The 16796-nt window shown below is 40.1% G+C and overlaps 1 protein-coding gene across 2 annotated transcripts in view; it reads left to right on the forward strand.

Annotated features, from left to right (window-relative positions):
- MACROD2 (mono-ADP ribosylhydrolase 2) overlaps window positions 1–16796 on the forward strand; it is a 2391823-nt gene that overhangs the window by 477385 nt on the left and 1897642 nt on the right. The window lies entirely within an intron of this gene.

The following is a 16796-nucleotide window of genomic DNA, read 5'->3' on the forward strand; positions in this document are numbered from 1 at the left end:
TAAGTTTTATTTTAAGTGGGTTTTCTTTTAATATGGGATACTATTTTCTTGTCAAACTTTATTTTTACCTTTGTGATAATCTATACTTGAAGCAATTGAAAGTAAGCACTTATATCACTTTGCTTTTCATTCTCACCTGTTTAGGGAGGAAAGTGATCAAAATAAGATGAGAAAGGGAGAGATTCCTGACCTCAGGATTCTTTATACTAAAGTCCTGTAAATGCTGGTTTTTTTCAAGTTGGAACATTAAAACTCTCTTAGTCCCATCCTACTGTCTTTTTAATTTAAGATCCAACTGAATATATTGATTTCTTGCCTCACTCCCTCAATCTTCCTCTTTTCATATTGTTCTTGCTCTGTCTTTTTATTTTCTAGATGAAATAGATAGTAAGATATGCTGTAAAATTGGGCAATGACAAGAAATTTAAGAATTGGCAAAGTTTTCTACTTCTCTTAAGTACATACTTTACTGTCCTCTTTTACATGGTTGATTTTGCTAAATGCAGTTATTCATCATAATTTCTAACTTTTGATTCTAAAATTTGCAACTTGATATTATAAAGGTAAATTATAAGTATTTAAAATGACTGTGATTTCTTTCATTAAAGTAGGTCATTGACAGGTTTAAATTCATTTATGCACTAGTTGAGATGTCAAGATTGCTATAAAATACATGTCTGATTTTTTGAAAGCAGCATTTAAAAATTAAATTTAAGAAATATTTTTAGCTCCTTTGAATAGATTTTTTACCTTCTGGTTTTAAGACAAATCTTTTCAATCTTGTTAATGATATTTGTGCAGTAATAGTGAGTAATCATCCAATAAGGAGAAGCTGAGTTGATGTGACTCTCTTGTATTTAATCAACAATTCTCATTGACTTGAATATCCCTTCAAAAGTGCCGAAAGGGGAAAATTTATTGATTTACTAATTATTTTGATTAAAATTTTGACACCACCAAAATAATCATAATAGTACATTGAGTTCTTTTCACATTCTCAAACGGAATTTCTACACACTACCCCAATTCTATATAAGTAACACTTGATTATGTGATTTAGATAATATCACTGTGTACAAAATTGTATTATTCATAAAAACTTAGCAATTTATTGTTCTTTTAAAATGTAGTTTAGAAAAGAGATAATGTATAAAATTTAAAGACTGATAGAGTTTCCTTTTATTTCTTATTTTAAAGTAGAAACTCTAAATTGCCTTTTAACTTCACCTTGGGGCAGGATTTTAAATATTTCCATGCACTAGTAGAAATAACTCAGTGTCATTAACTCAGTTCATTTAAGTTAAGGTAGACTATGGGGTCTCCGTTGTCCAAACACTTAATCTGAAATGCTTCTTAAAATTTACATGCGACTATATACCCTTTATATGCTAAAGGCAGAAACAGCTCTAGTTTCTCAAGTAAATTTGTGCTTTACTTATAGTGACGGCTTTCTACCTTTCAGGAAGTCTTTACATTGCTAATGCAATGGTAAAAATGTAAAAAGAACTTCAAAGTTATTACAATTTTCACAAGCTTTCCATTACCATTACTAATGATCCCTGTATAACACGTTGCTATATAACAGAAGTACATTTTATTGTCTCATTTAGTCCTTTTATTAGTGAATAAACTATTATGGTGTCATAATAAGTAAACTTTAAAATTGTAGCAGATTTATAAAAGACGGTTTACAACTTGCTGACCAAGCTTGGATAATGTTGGTTGTTCTAAGGCTCTCCTACAAGTGATGACAAAGACAACAATGCTGCTTTCATATATTATTGCTGCTCCTGCTCAAGTCGGGCTGCTAATCATGTCTCAGGACAAGAAGAGAGAGTTATAAATTCTCACTGAATTTATTAAACTATTTTTGAAATTACTAAATCATTTCTATTTTCTTAGCAAAATTTAGGCAAATGAACCCCAGTCTTAATACAAGGAAGGCTGGGAAAACAGGGAATCTTCCTGAGTTCCTAGGAAGAGGAAGTGCTATGGTGAACCACATCTCCCTTTTTTGGGCAGGTCAGTCAGGTGAGGTCAGTGTTGCAATGATGCTAATGGTATAGAGAAAAATGAGATGGTGCTAATGGTACAGAGAAATATGAGGCTTAGGAGATTGGCTAACGATTTCAAGGCTAAGTTTATATAAGATAAAGGTTAAAAAAGAAGACTCCTGCTCTGGACACACAAATGAATCTCGGACCCAAGCAACTTCTTGCAGAGACGGCTTTGGACTAGCAATTGGCTGTTTTCGCTGGGCTGCTCCAGACTGGGGCAGTTGCTGGTGCTGTCCTTTCGCCTGCCCTCTAGGAGTCCCAGCAGCCATCATTTTCTAGAAGTCAGGGAGAAGCTCCAGATACAAGTGGCAGTGGTGGCAAATCCCAAGCCTCACGGGACAGGGGAGGATCGGGCCCTTCTCCTTTCCCCCACCCAGATGGGACTCTGAGATGACGCCACATCCGGCCACCGTCTTCTTAAGCTCCGACAGAGCAACGATCCAGAGACACACAAATGAAGACTCCTGTTCTTAGCTATTCTGTTTTTGCTTTTCTTTAAAATTTGTAATATATTTTTGTCGTTCAGATTTGTCTTTTCTATCCACAGGTAAGTAACAGTTTATACCAGGAAAAATATATGAGAGACACACAAGCACCCAGCTTTGATGTAGATGATGCTTTTCTTGGCTATTTTCACAAGTCTCTGGGTCAATTAATAATTTGAATGTACCAGCAATAGTCTTTTGGTGCCTTTGGACAGAAGCCCAGATTCATATACCTTTTTGTGTATTTAACTTTCAGTCAATAGAACACATTGAATTTTAAATATATGTTCATTCAACTGTAATAACAATGCTTTACATGAATAAAATCTTGTCACACTATATTTTTCATATGGAATAGAAAAGAAAATCTTTGCAGCTAGACTTAAATTATTTCATGAAGAAGAATTTAAAAAATTAGAATTAAACAGCTAATTTGTCAATTCCTTTCAGATCCTAATAGACTGGAACAACATTTACGATTCCTTTAGATAATGTATTTTCCCTTCTACTGTCACAATAATTAGCATAAAACCAGATCCTACTGATAGAACCCAAACACACATTGATTATGGGATTTACTTTTCTTTTGGTCTGTCCATGGTCCAAAGTGCTAAAGCCCGAGGCATAATGTTAAACTTTTAACTTGACATTTCCTGACAGGGTTGCCGGTGGAAGGTTTATTTTTTTATGAGCATAATTTTTTAGACTGCTGTGTTAATCATACATACAAATATATGTATGCAATTCTATACAGAAAATATATGATGATCTATAATTATAAGTAACATATTTATGCCAATTGTAATTCAGTACCTTATCTTTGAGGTGATTCTTGATTTTAAAACTGTGGCGTGTAAGAAGCTACTAGGAAATGAACATTTAACCCCTCATTGAATGCACCAGTAAGCCATCTCAACACAGTGAAAACATGGTATATGTTATGATTCTTGTTCCCCACTCCAAAGGCTTCTTTGCTTTCCTGTAACCTAAGATTGTATCCAAAGATCAACAAGGTTTAGTGGCCTATGATTAATTGTTAAAGAATAAACACATGTCTTTCCTGTGACCAGTGATGGTCCCTGTTTGTCTGAATTATCTAGAAATTTTAATTCTCCAAGTTCTTCCAAGTGTTTCCACAGATTTTTGAGTTAAAATGATACTTAGCAATATAATGGATATTAAATTTTTATTATAACAATAGATATCCTGAAAAGTACTCTTTTCACAAAATAATTAAGTTATCAGTTCTTAATTCTATAAAAGCAACATGCTTAAAAGGCTTTTTGATTGTGTTCAATTGAGAATATTTTTATAAATTCTTAAACATTCACAAGGAGGGTAAAAGTGCCCTCATCTTACCTCTTCAAAAAAGAACGATTTCCTCTGATATATGTTACTCTATTGCTTAAAATCTTCACAGTGATTGTGCATTTCTTTCTTAAACCTTGAGATTCAGTCAGGCCTCAGGCCTCATGTGAGGAATCTAGAATAATGGTCAATGCTGAAAGACTGAGGCTGGTTAAAGCAAGTATGTGTTGAGAGGGGTAGATGGGTTACTCTGTGGAAGAGTCAGCCAAGCAGGCCTGATAGTCAGATATAGGAAAGTTCCATCTATGGCCAGGGAAAGAACAATAGTTTCTCAGATAGAGGGAGAGAGATACCGAGAAACACTGGCCTTCTTGCTCAAGCAGAAGTAGAATTGCAGAAAAGGGATGTGATGCTAACATGGAAATTATATTAAATATTGGCTAACTCAGATGAGATTAACCTACAACTCTGCACTTGGCTAAGAATAGTAGAAAAAATAAAAAATGCCCAGTGTGGAGTTGAGAGGTAGTATAGCATGTCGGAAATTGCCTTTCATGCATTCGACCCAGGTTTGTTCCCCAGCATCCCATATAGTACTGCCAGGAAATTTTACTGAGTGCAGAGCCAGGAGTAATCCCTGAGCCCCCAAACAAACAAAGAAAGCTCAGTGTGGGGCCAGAGAGATCACTTAACAATCTGAGCATGTTTGACAGTCAGGAGACTGGCGAGCCTTGGCAGGTCGTGGTTTTCTGAACACCATTCTCCTGAGCACCACAGGGTACCCCATTACCCCTCAGAAAAAAAGAATAAATAAGAAAAGATGAAAAAAGATAAAAGAATGCCCAGTGTGGGAAAAAAAGAGAAGTAAAATGGAATGTTGGACCACAGGCCAGGTTTGAACCAATCTACTTTTTTCTTTCCATCACTCAGGGTCATCGGGCAAAATCTGGTAGTCATACCCAGTAACAATTCTCCTCTACTTCGATTTATTCTCTTATTCAAAACATACTACTTTTGTTGCTGTTGGTTGTTTTAGGCCACACCTGGCAAGGACCAGGGACTTATCCTGGCTCTGTGCTCAGGGTGATGGGGATCAAATTTGGGCCTACCACAGACAGGTAAAGCATGCACTTAGGACATTGAGTCTCTCTCTCTCCAGCCTGCACAAATACATCTTTTGAGGAGAGGTGGGTAGTAGTTGGGCTACACGTGGAAGTGCTCAAGGGTTTCTCCTGACTCTCTGCTTGGGCCATTTATAGTGGTGCTTGGAGACCACATGCGATGCCATGGAAGAACCGTTATTATCCACATGCAAAGTAAGCACTTTTATCCCTGTGCTCTCTGCCTGTACTATAGCTCAACTCTGCCTTAATCTGGGGACCAACCCTATAGCTGCGCACATCAGTTGGATTTTTAGAGTGTGTTTTCCTCATTCCACCTGTTTTACTGCTTCTGTTCTTAAAAGTTTGACTGAGCTCTTATTGCACTGCTCTGTGATTTTCCATGAAGGCTTCTAGAAGGGTGTGAAATCTAGCCCACATTTCTGCTTGAAATTTACTATTGCATGATTTTACCAAGGACATTCCAGTTTAGTCATCATAATCCCTTTTTTCTAAAGTTATATTTTAAAGTAATTTATTATATTCACTATATAATATTGACATGTATTATATTCATTATGTTGTTTCCCCTCATCTAAGTGAAATTGCTCAATTAAAAACCCTGTGATAGGGTTAATAGCCCCTTCTTTTATCTGGCCAAATAATTGAAACTGAAAGATACCTTCTCTAATTAGAAGATGAACATGAAAAGAAATACTTTTTTCCTCATTTTTATAGCCTCGTTAGCTTCTGGAATATATAATAAGTATTTCTGTTTAAATTTTGAGACCTGAATTCTGTTTAGATTTTTCAGTTTGATAAGTTAAGTTTTCCCATGAAAAGATAATACTTTATCTTTTAATGATCTTTAAGTGAAAAATCAAGTGTTTGAAATGCTGTAGCAGGCAACCTGAGCATCATATTTTTTTCAGTAATTATCTTAATCATTATATTTTCTTTCTTAGCTAAAATGTTTAGTCAGGTTTTCATAATTTTCTTAAATGCTTTGAAGATTTTTTAAAATTTAGTTTTTAAATTGAATCACTGTGAGATACACCGTTGGAAAGTTGCTCATAATTGGGTTCAATCATACAGTGTTCTAACACCTGTCTCTTCACCAGCGTACATTTCCCACCACCACTGTTCCCAGTTTCTCTCCCGACCTTCCTTTCTGCCATCTCTATGGCAGGCACTTTCTCTCTCTCTCTCTCTCTCTCTCTCTCTCTCTCTCTCTCTCTCTCTCTCTCTCTCCCTCTCCCTCTCTTCTCTCTCTCTCTCTCGTATTATGGTTTGCAATACATATACTGAAAGATTATCAAGTATATCCCTTTACCTACTTTGATGATTTTTTAAAAAATATTATCAGGATTGAATTCTGGGGAATAAATGACAATATTTATGTAGATAGAAGTGGAAAAGAAATACAGAGTGTTTACATTAGACTGATTTATGGAAAGTGGGAAAAGCTAATGTCTTATTGATATTTTGTAATATTGTATTCATCCATGTAATTCAATTAAAATATTATTATTGATCTTTTTTGTTCCTATTTATTGGCAAAACTTTAAAGTGCTAATATGCCAGTTAATAAGATTTGGCACTCATAAATGGTAAGATCAATGACACAACTTAAATTTTTTTAAAATAGTTTAAATGTTGAACTCTTCTACTTTATAGTAAGAAAGCAGGGGCAATGAAAATTCTGAGCAGGAAATGTTAAGCGTTGTACTTGTTTTGGATTTTTAGAATTTTAAACAAGGAATAAATTTTGTGCTACATGTCTAACATTTGGAAATATTTGGACAGAAAAATATTTGGACAGAAAAAATGCTAGTTTACTAAGAAATAAGTGTTGATATTGATACCTCCATTTTATGTTTTATTTAAATAAGTGAAAGGAAAGGCCCTCCCGTTGATCGTCGATTTGCTCGAGCGGGCCCAGTAACGTCTCCATTGGAGACTTTGTTGTTACTGTGTCTGGCATATCGAATACTCTCGGTAGCTTGCCGGGCTCTCCGAGAGGGGCGGAGGAATCGAACTCGCGTCGGCCATGTTGGCCGCTTGTAAGGCGAACGCCCTACCCGAAGTAATCTCTTTTTATATTCTCAATTTTATACACTAGTAAAAATAATTATTTCCTTTCACTAATGTGTGTTTTATTTTATTAACTTGTGAATGTTTCATTAAAACTTTGTGAGACCTTTCGATCTTTAAAAAAATAGTAAAAGTGTTTACTCTTAAGTTTTTTATAGCTGAAGTTCAGTTTATTTTAAATTCTTAATTATATTTAAGTTTAATTGATAAATTTCATTTTTATTCACTCTTTCATTAATAATATGATGGAATATTCTAATGTTTTTGCCTACAAATAATCTAAACCATTGAGAGTTTGGACATCCAAACTATTATTATATTATTACAGAACAGATAATATTAGGGATAACCTTTTGAATGTGGTGGGGTAGCCACACCCAGCAATGTTCAGGGGTTATTTCTGTCTCTGAAGTCAGGAATTTCTCCTGGCAGTGCTCAGGGGACCATCTAGGATGCTGGGAATCAAACCCAGGTAAGCCGCATGCAAGGCAAATGCCCTACCTGCTGTACTATCTCTCCGGCCCCATGAGGGATTACTTTTATTTTTTTGCTTTTTTAGGTCACACCCGGCAATGCACAGAGGTTACTCCTGGATCTGCACTCAGGAGTTTCTCCTGGCGGTGCTCAGGGGACCATATGGGATGCTGGGAATCGAACCCGAGTCAGCCACATGCAAGGCAAACGCCCTACCCACTGTGCTATCTCTCCAGCCCCATGGGATAACTTTTTATTTGTTTAATTTAATTGTTTGATTTGGAGGCTACACTAGGTAGTGCTCAGTCTTACCATTGGCTCTGCAGCCAGGGATTACTCTTGGTGGGCTTGTGTATCATCTGCAATGTTGAGAATCCAAACTGGGTGGGCCATGTGCAAGGCAAACACCTACACACTGTACTAGAAACTCTGGCCGAGAAATAACTTTTAAAAACCATTTTGGGATTGGTGTTTGGAGCACACTGGATATTGTTTGAGGCTTACTTCTTGCTCTGTGCTAAAATGTCACTCATGGTGGTGCTTGGGGCAGTATATATGGTGCAGAAAATCCAACTGGGGTTAACCACATGCAAGGCAAGCACACTAATTCCTGTACTATCTCACTGACCTGAGAAATAACAATTTGTTATGTATTATAAGTGGAGAAGAAATCTATAAAGATTGAAGAAAGTGCTTATGAACTTGGCAGACTTAAAAAAAAACAGAAAAACTTCCTGTAATTTAAGTACGTTATGAACTTTGAATCTCAGGAGCCATAAATAAAGGAATACTGAAAAATCAAAGTGAATCAATGTTCTAATATAAACTAAATACTGCAGAACCCTTTTTGGCAGTATTCAATGGTTGGTCATTGAATGCCAGGATTACTTGTTAGTTCTCAGTTGAAGGTAGGACTGCTACAGTGGGAGATTTAAACTTATACCTAAAGCCATATTTCTCTAGTTAATAGACTTTCATTAGAAGAATGATCTTGAAAATAATACCTCACTGACTTGTCTGTCTGTAGCACCATTGTTCATCAATTTGCTCGAGCGGTCACCAGTAATGTCACACAACAAATTGTGAGACTTGTTGTTACTGTTTTTTGCATATAGAATATGTCACAGGGAGCTTGCCAGGCTTTGCTGTGCAGGCGAGATGCTGTCAATAGTTTGCCGGGCTCTCCAAGAAGGGCAGAAGACTTGAACCTGCGTCGGCTACGTGCAAGAAAAATGCTTTACCCACTGTGCTATCACTCCAGCCCACTGACATAAGAGCTGAAAAAGAAGAATTACTACCCACTGTGCTATCACTCTAGCCCACTGACTTAAAAGATGAAAAAGAAGTATTTCTGAATTTCCTTAAAAAATTGAGCAACTCCTTTATGCTTGGAACTTTATATACCTATGTATTTGAGACTCCCAAACATAAGACATTAATAGAAAAATTGATCCTAGATCTACTTTTGGAGGCATATTCAAAATAACTCCATGGGTAAGTATCTAATTGTGGGCTACCGAAGATTTTCACAAAATCAAGAGTCCTGCCAAATGATCACGTTAGCAGAAATTACAAAAGAAGTGTGATATTTTCCCTGGAAAACCTTACAGCTAAAATCAGAACCAATGATAATAAATCTTCATGATAATGTAATTGTCATATTACATCCTTTCATCTCGAAAACTTATAACTTTACATAATTAAGAGTCATATATAAGAAACTTCCAACAGAGGGACATCGTAGCACTAGCACTGTCCTCCTGTTGTTCATCGATTTGCTCAAGTGGGCCCATAATGTCTCCATTTTGAGTCTTGTTGTTACTGTGTTTGACATATGGAATACGTCATGGATAACTTGCCAGGCTTTGCCATGTGAGCGAGTTACTCTCGGCAGCTTGCTGGGCCCTCCAAGCACGATGGAGGAACTGAACCTGGGTCGCCCAGGTTGGCTACATGCAAGGCAAACGCCCTACCCGCTGGAGTGATGATATATATATATATATATATATATATCACTTGATACCCCATTACTCATCCCCGTTACTCATCGATTTGCTCGAGCGGGCGCCAGTAATGTCTCCATTCATCCCTGTTGCATGCTAGTGTAGCCCAATAGCATCTGCTCTCTCTAGGAACATGAAGAGCCTGAAACCGATCATTCAGGGTCTTGACAAAAAAAGTCTGACCAGCTCGTAGGTAGGCGTCCACACTATCTTTTGATGTCCCGTGGAATCCAGTCAGTAATGGCTCTAGTCCAGCGGTCGTCTCTAATTCTCATTACGTGTCCAGCCCATCTGATTTTTGATGCCTTGGCAAATGAGACAGCATCCCTGATTCTTGAGCAATGATGGAGATCGGAACTCTGGATTCTATCTCTCATTTGAGAGAAGCGTGATACTCCAAGCATAGCTCTTTTGATTCCTCTTTGAGAGACCCGAATAGTGTTCTCATCCTGTTTTCGTAGGCCCCAGGTCTCTGGGGCATATGTTAATATGGGAAGAACAGTGGAATTGAAGAGATGTGCTCAGACCTGGAGGTTCTTTGTCCTCTTAGTTATTTCTTCAACGGTCTTGAAGGCATTCCAAACTGCTCTCTTCCTCCTGCGTATATCAGGTGCCAGGTCATTTGTCACGTTGACTTCTCGACCTAGGTATATATAACTTTTGCTTTGGAGATGGTCGTTCCGCTGAGAGTGAATGGAACATCAGGAAAAAGACTGTTTCTCATGAACATTGTCTTTGTGAGATTCAGCTGTAATCCGACCTTTCATCACTCATGGTTGAAGTGGTCAGCATTTGTGCCGCTTGGCTGATGTTTGGTGTTATTAGAACGATGTCATCAGCAAAGCGGAGGTGATATAGTTGCCGACCATCTATCTTCACTCCCATTCCTTCCCATTCCAGTTGTCGCATGACGTTCTCGAGGGTGGCATTAAAGAGTTTTGGTGAAATAGTATCACCCTTTCTTGACATGGATGATTACTTCTTTGTAGAATGGTGAGATCCTGGTATTGAATCCGTAATACAGCTCACGGAGGATCCTGATGTATTGAGTTTGAACTCCCTGATTGACTAGGGCTTCAATGACCGCTTCTGTCCCAACAGAATCAAAGGCCTTCTTTAAATCAACGAATGTTAGATAGTGTGTCATCTTGAACTCCCGAGAAACCTCAATGAGCTTGGTTATCGTGTGGATATGGTCGATGGTGCTGAATCCTTTTCAGAACCCGGCTAGCTCGCATGGTTGTCCTTCATCAAGTGTTCTGCCAATCCTATTTAGGATGACTCGAGAGAACAGCTTGTAGATGACAGACAATAGGCAGATTGGGCGATAGTTGCCAGTGTCATGGATGTCTCCCTTCTTGTATAGTAGTACAGTCCTGCTGGTTTTCCACTGGGACGGAACCTTGCATTCAGACAGGTAGCGTGTGAAGAGCCAAGCCAGTGTATTGATGAGTACTGACGGTAAGTTCTTCAGGTGTTCAGGTCTGACTTTGGGCCAGGTGCTCTTTGTTTCTTTAGCTATGAGATGGCGTGTTGGATTTTGGAAGGGAGAACATTGGGCTCTGTGGCGCAATGGATAGTGCATTGGACGACATATCCATCCTGCAGAATTTGGTATGTGGGCAAGTGGACATGGCTATCAAAGAGCTCCCAGTTGGTGGTCGTTCTGAGAGTTCTCTCTTTTTTTTTTTTGCTTTTTGGGGGTCACACCCAGTGATGCATAGGGGTTACTCCTGGCTCTGCACTCAGGAATTACCCCTAGTGGTGCTCAGGGGACCATATGGGATGCTGGGAATCGAACTCAGGTTGAATCTATGTGCAAGGCAAATGCCCTACCAGCTGTGCTATCACTCCAGCCCCAAGAGTTCTCTTCTTAAACTTTGCATTCCTTTCTTCCTGCTCTGTGAAGTAGAATTTTGCACGAAGGAGATGGTGGTTTTGGAATTTTGGGACAACAGCAACATCAGTCAGGCAAAACCATTGATTGAATATGATGTGGTCTATTTCATTGTGGAACCATCCACTGGGAGACTCCCATGTACAACGTTTAATTTGGTCTTTTGGAACTGTAAGTTACCATGGATGGTTTTGGTTGACATGTTGAACTCAGACAGTCTGTCATCCTGTTCGTTCCATTCTAGGCCATGGGTCCTGATGTGGAGTTCATTGGCCGATCTTCTTGGTCCTATCTTGGCATTAAAATCACTGACAATGATCTCGTAGAAGGTGTGGTCTTCTTTATAGAACTTCTCCAGCTCCATTTAGAACTTCTCAATTTCTCCTTCACCATAATTGGATGTTGGTGCATAGACAACAAAGATAGAAACAGCCGGCAGTGAGCCACATCTACTCAAGTGTAATCGTCTGATTTGGGTTGTTAGGCATTCGAATGAATCAAAGCTCATGGCTAAGTTCGTGTTGACAAGGATGCCAACACCACCGACACCTCTTTTGTCACATGTTCCAAGGAACAGTTCTTCTCCAGTGTCGAAAATGGTGTGATGTGATTGATGCCTTCTTGTCTCAGTCAGACCAGTGATGTCATACTTGATATTTCACGCTTATACCATCAGGTCCTCAATGGATGCATCAGATGCCAGCGTACATGCATTAAAAGTACAGACAGTCATTTTATTCCTTCATTTTGGCAGCCTAGTTTGGTCTTGAGATTTTATCAGCCTCTCCTTCCACATCCTTCTCGACTGCCGTATTCAGGGTCAGGGGAATGAGATCCATTTTTTTTTTTTACTGAATTTGGCATATCGAATATACCACGGATAGCTTGCCAGGCTCTGCCATGTGGGTGGGATATTCAAGGTAGCCTGAAAACATAAATAAACTTTACAGGTGTTCCTATTCAGGCATATGTGCTGTTATGATACTCTCGGTAGCCTGCTGGGTTCTCTGAGAGTGAGAGTTTGAGAATAAGAAGTCGCACGGCTTTGTTCTCTTCTGGGAGCTTGGTGTGATAATCTCTGGATCCTGGCCGTTGTTGGGGTTACACGGCAATTGGTGGGTGTAACTGTCTAGCTACTGGAAGGTCCAGTTCCAAACTGTGCAGGCTTGGAGATCTCAGCCCCGGGTCCTGCACACCTGGGTTCCTCTGCCGGTTCCTTCATAAGTGAGGCTCATCCAAGCGTGTGGAGAGTGGTCTCAGCATGACTTTGGCTGGGTCCCGGAGGTCATCAACTGTCGGACCCTGGTGAGGACAGTCAGGCACGGGGTAGGAGATATATGTATATATATATGTATATATATGTGTGTGTGTGTATAAATATACATATATATGCATATATATATATATATATATTACAAAACCCAGGCCAGAGAGAGTATGGCGGGGGGGCGCTGGCCCCGCACATGGCCAGGCCAAGTTTGATCCCATCACCCGAGAGGAACCCCGACCCCCGCCAGGAGTGAGCTCTGAGCACAGCTGGGCAGGGCCCCCAAAATAAATAAATAACAAGAGAAGATTAAAAGGAAAGAGTGATCTGAAACACAGGTACCTAAAGTAGAAGCCGGGACAAGAGCAGCTGTGGAACAGGTCGGACGGGATGAGAAGTTGAGGTCCGCAGTGACTGCAGTCCTGTCCTCCGCCCCTGCTGCATCCCATCCCTCCTCCTGCCCCGTGCCTGTTTTGGGAAGCGGCTCTATGACACCGGGGACTTGGGGGGGGGGGCGGGCAGCGCAGCTGCCCCATGCCGGAGACCAGCCCTTCCCTCCTGCTCCTCTCCTCTCCCTGTGGGTGGTCCCGTAACCATTTTCCGGAAAGGCAGAGGCGCTCCATGTCCTCCGTCCTGTAAAGGGCACAGTTCACTGCCCCGGCTGCCTGCTGGTCCCACATGGCAGCTGCTGACACCCAACTGGGTCCCGGCTGCCCCACGCTGCAGGGCCTGGGGGGACTGGCCAGGCTGGGTCCCACCCGCATGTTGCTCAGTCCTGGCCCTGGGCTCCTCCCGTGTAGCGTGGCAAGCGTGGTCATGGCAGGCTGGGCAAGAAACCCACGAGCCACGCCGCATGAGGCAAGCACCGATTAACGTTTCCGGAGGGGAAGGGGGAGCTGTCCAGGGCTCTGTCCCCTCCCCAGTACGGGGTGCCCGTGGGAACAGGGAGCCGGAGTAGGATAGGGCTTCAAAACTAAACAGGACAAGTGGACCGATGAGGAACATCCTACAGAATAATATCCCTGTTGATCAATACATCTCAAAATGATTCAGTTTTTTAAAAAACACACATACAAAAATGGCCCCTGAAAAACTAAGAAATTCTGATGGCCAACATAAACTGAAGAAGGACATGGCAATCTCACTCAGCTTCTCAGAACTGTCACTGGGAGTTGCCCTAGGCCTGGAGCACCACAGGCATGGACCCCCATCAGCAAAAGCATACAGATAAAATGACAATAACCAAAGAACTTAGTTACATTATATCAATATTGTTTTATGTGTTGTAGAAAATTAACCATAGACATTGAAGATGTTACTCTTAGGGCAAACTATGTAAAACATGATAATCCCCTACAAATGATTTTTAAAAAATTTCTCAGTGAATCCAAACAAGTATGTTATAAATGAAGAATAAGTCTAAAATGAACATTAAATATACTCCCTTCACGCCTTACTGAGGCCACCAGTTGCCCCCCACGAGCGGCTCTCCAGCACAGCCACAGCCCCAAAAGCACAAGGACTTAATGCAGAACCCAGCAGCTTGGAGCAGAAAAGTGAAAGGACTATGAGTTAATCCAGGCCATCATGTCTGCCCGGAGGGGAAAGGGTGTTGCTCCCTTCCGCCCTCCTCCCTCTGGAAAGAAAGATGGCGGCCACATGGGAGCCTTGTGGACAGCAGGTATGAGCCGGGGGTGTGGGGGCGACTAAAACCTCATGGGAAGGGGGGCGTTCCGGTCCGTCCTTCACGCCCTACCGAGGTCACCATTTGCCCCCCATGAGCGGCTCTCCAGCACAGCCACGGCCCCAGAAGCACAAGGACTTAATGCAGAACCCGGCAGCTTGGAGCAGAAAAGTGAACGGACTATGAGTTAATCCAGGCCATCATGTCTGTCCGGAGGGGAAAGGGTGTTGCCCCATTCGCCCTCTCCTCTCTGGAAAGAAAGATGGCGGCCACATGGGAGCCTTGTGGACAGCAGGTATGAGCCGGGGGTGTGGGGGTGACTAAAACCTCATGGGAAGGGGGGCGTTTCGGTCCGCCCTTCACGCCCTACCAAGGCCACTAGTTGCCCCCCACGAGCGGCTCTCCAGCACGGCCACGACTCCAGAGCACAGAAACCAATTTCTTAACTATCTGACTTTCAGTAGAAATACTTCCAGGGTCAATAAGTAAAATAGCAGAAATCCAAAACCAACATTTAATTCTTGAACCCAGCTGTAGAAAGCAAATCACTTCACAATGCTTTTTCAGCATGTCTGATTTGGGGGGGGGGGTAAATTCTAAATAATAGTGGTGAATCTTTTATTGAAACAATGAATCTAATCAAAGCAGATAGAGTGTTAACTAGAATTCAGCTGCCTCACAGGGACTGGGAGGGGTGGGGAGTGGGGTTTTACTGGGGTTCTTCATGGTAAAAACTAAGTATTGGTAAAGGGAAATGTGTTTGATATTTGCATGACTGAGACCTAAACCTGAAAGCTTTGTCACCTTTCCCACAGTGATTCAATAAATAAATAAATAAATTAAAAAAATAAAGCAAAAAAAACATTAAATATACAAAAATCACAGTGAACATTATGATTACACTTTTAATAACCTAGACATTCTAAGAGGAAATATAAAATACCAATTAAGAGGCTGGAATTACTTTATGTATAGCATATAGGGTATTTGCCTTGCATGTGGCTCACCCAACTTCAATCCCTAGTACCCCATGTAGGTCCCCTGAACTCCTCCAGCATGAGCCCTGAGGATTGTCCCCAAAATAAAAATAAACAACAAGAAAAAGGGAAACTGTCTAATAGTTTAACACAGTTAAAGTTATGAAAGTTAGAATACAAAAGTCTAAGAAAATAAATCCATGGCTAACACTATAGGAATAAAATTAATGGAAATATAAATAGTGAAGAAAAAATGTAGACTTTCAAATTAAAAACTCTAGTAATAGATTTCATATTAGACAAATGAGGAGAAAAATCAATGATCTTCTAAGATAGCACAAAGTACCCAGAATGCATCGCAGCTACATATATAGAAAGTAAACATGAAAGGAAGGGATATAAATAGGGAAGTATAGAAAAAACAACTCATAATATAGCACTGTAGCATTGTCCTTCCATTGTTCATCAATTTGCTCGAGCAGGCACCAGTAACATTTTCACTGTGAGACTTGTTACTGTTTTGGGCATATAGAATACACCATGGAGAGCTTGCCAGGCTCTGCTGTGCGGGCGGGATATTCTCCGTAGCCTGCTGGGCTCTCTGAGAGGGATGGAGGAATTGAACCCGGGTCGGCCATATGCAAGGCAATCGCCCTACCCGTTGTGCTATCGCTCCAGCCTGTCTCATAATATACAATATGAATTACCAAAAATAACAGATTGAAAGAAAAATTAATTATTCTGTAGAATGCATACACTGATTTTTTGGTCTGCCTTGCTTTTCGGCTTATACCCAGCTGTGCTCAGTGCTAACTTCTTGCTTTGCTTGTGGATCACCCCTGCTGAGGCTTGAGGAACCATATGCAGTGAGGGATCAAACCAGGGTTGAGCACCAGCAAGGCACGCTCCTGTAACCCTAGACTGTCTCTCCAGCCTCACATACTTATTTTCATGGAGGATAAATTCAGTGAAATTACTGGTGTCCAACAATATAATGAAACTTTAGAGAGAGCAAAAACAGGCCAAAAAAATTTAAACTATGAAAGGGCTTTTTTTTTCATTCTAAAGAAGCATGTGTTCTCTCATTCACATCTTTCTCTCCTATCACTTTCCTAAGAAAAGTTCTTCAAATAAAAACTACTTTTCTTCACAAAAGTAAGTAAATAAATAAAACTAAAAAGAAATTTTTACATCAAAGCAGCTATTAGGTGGACCAAACTATCAACAATTTGAAGTTATAAAAGACAATGAGGTACTATTTGAGTAAAATTATGTCAATCCAGAAAATTTTCATTCAACAATAGCACAAAACATTTTCAGATAAATATTGAAGATTATTGTGAATAATAGTTTCTTGCTAAAAAAAGTACTACCAAAATCTAAATTCTAATAAGATTTTAATGTATCATGCTCAAAGAATTGATATATTAATAATTTTAAAAGCTCTTTA

The sequence above is a fragment of the Sorex fumeus genome, unplaced genomic scaffold (assembly GCF_029834395.1).
Source record: "Sorex fumeus unplaced genomic scaffold, SorFum_2.1 ptg000044l, whole genome shotgun sequence".
NCBI classification, from domain to species: domain Eukaryota; kingdom Metazoa; phylum Chordata; class Mammalia; order Eulipotyphla; family Soricidae; genus Sorex; species Sorex fumeus.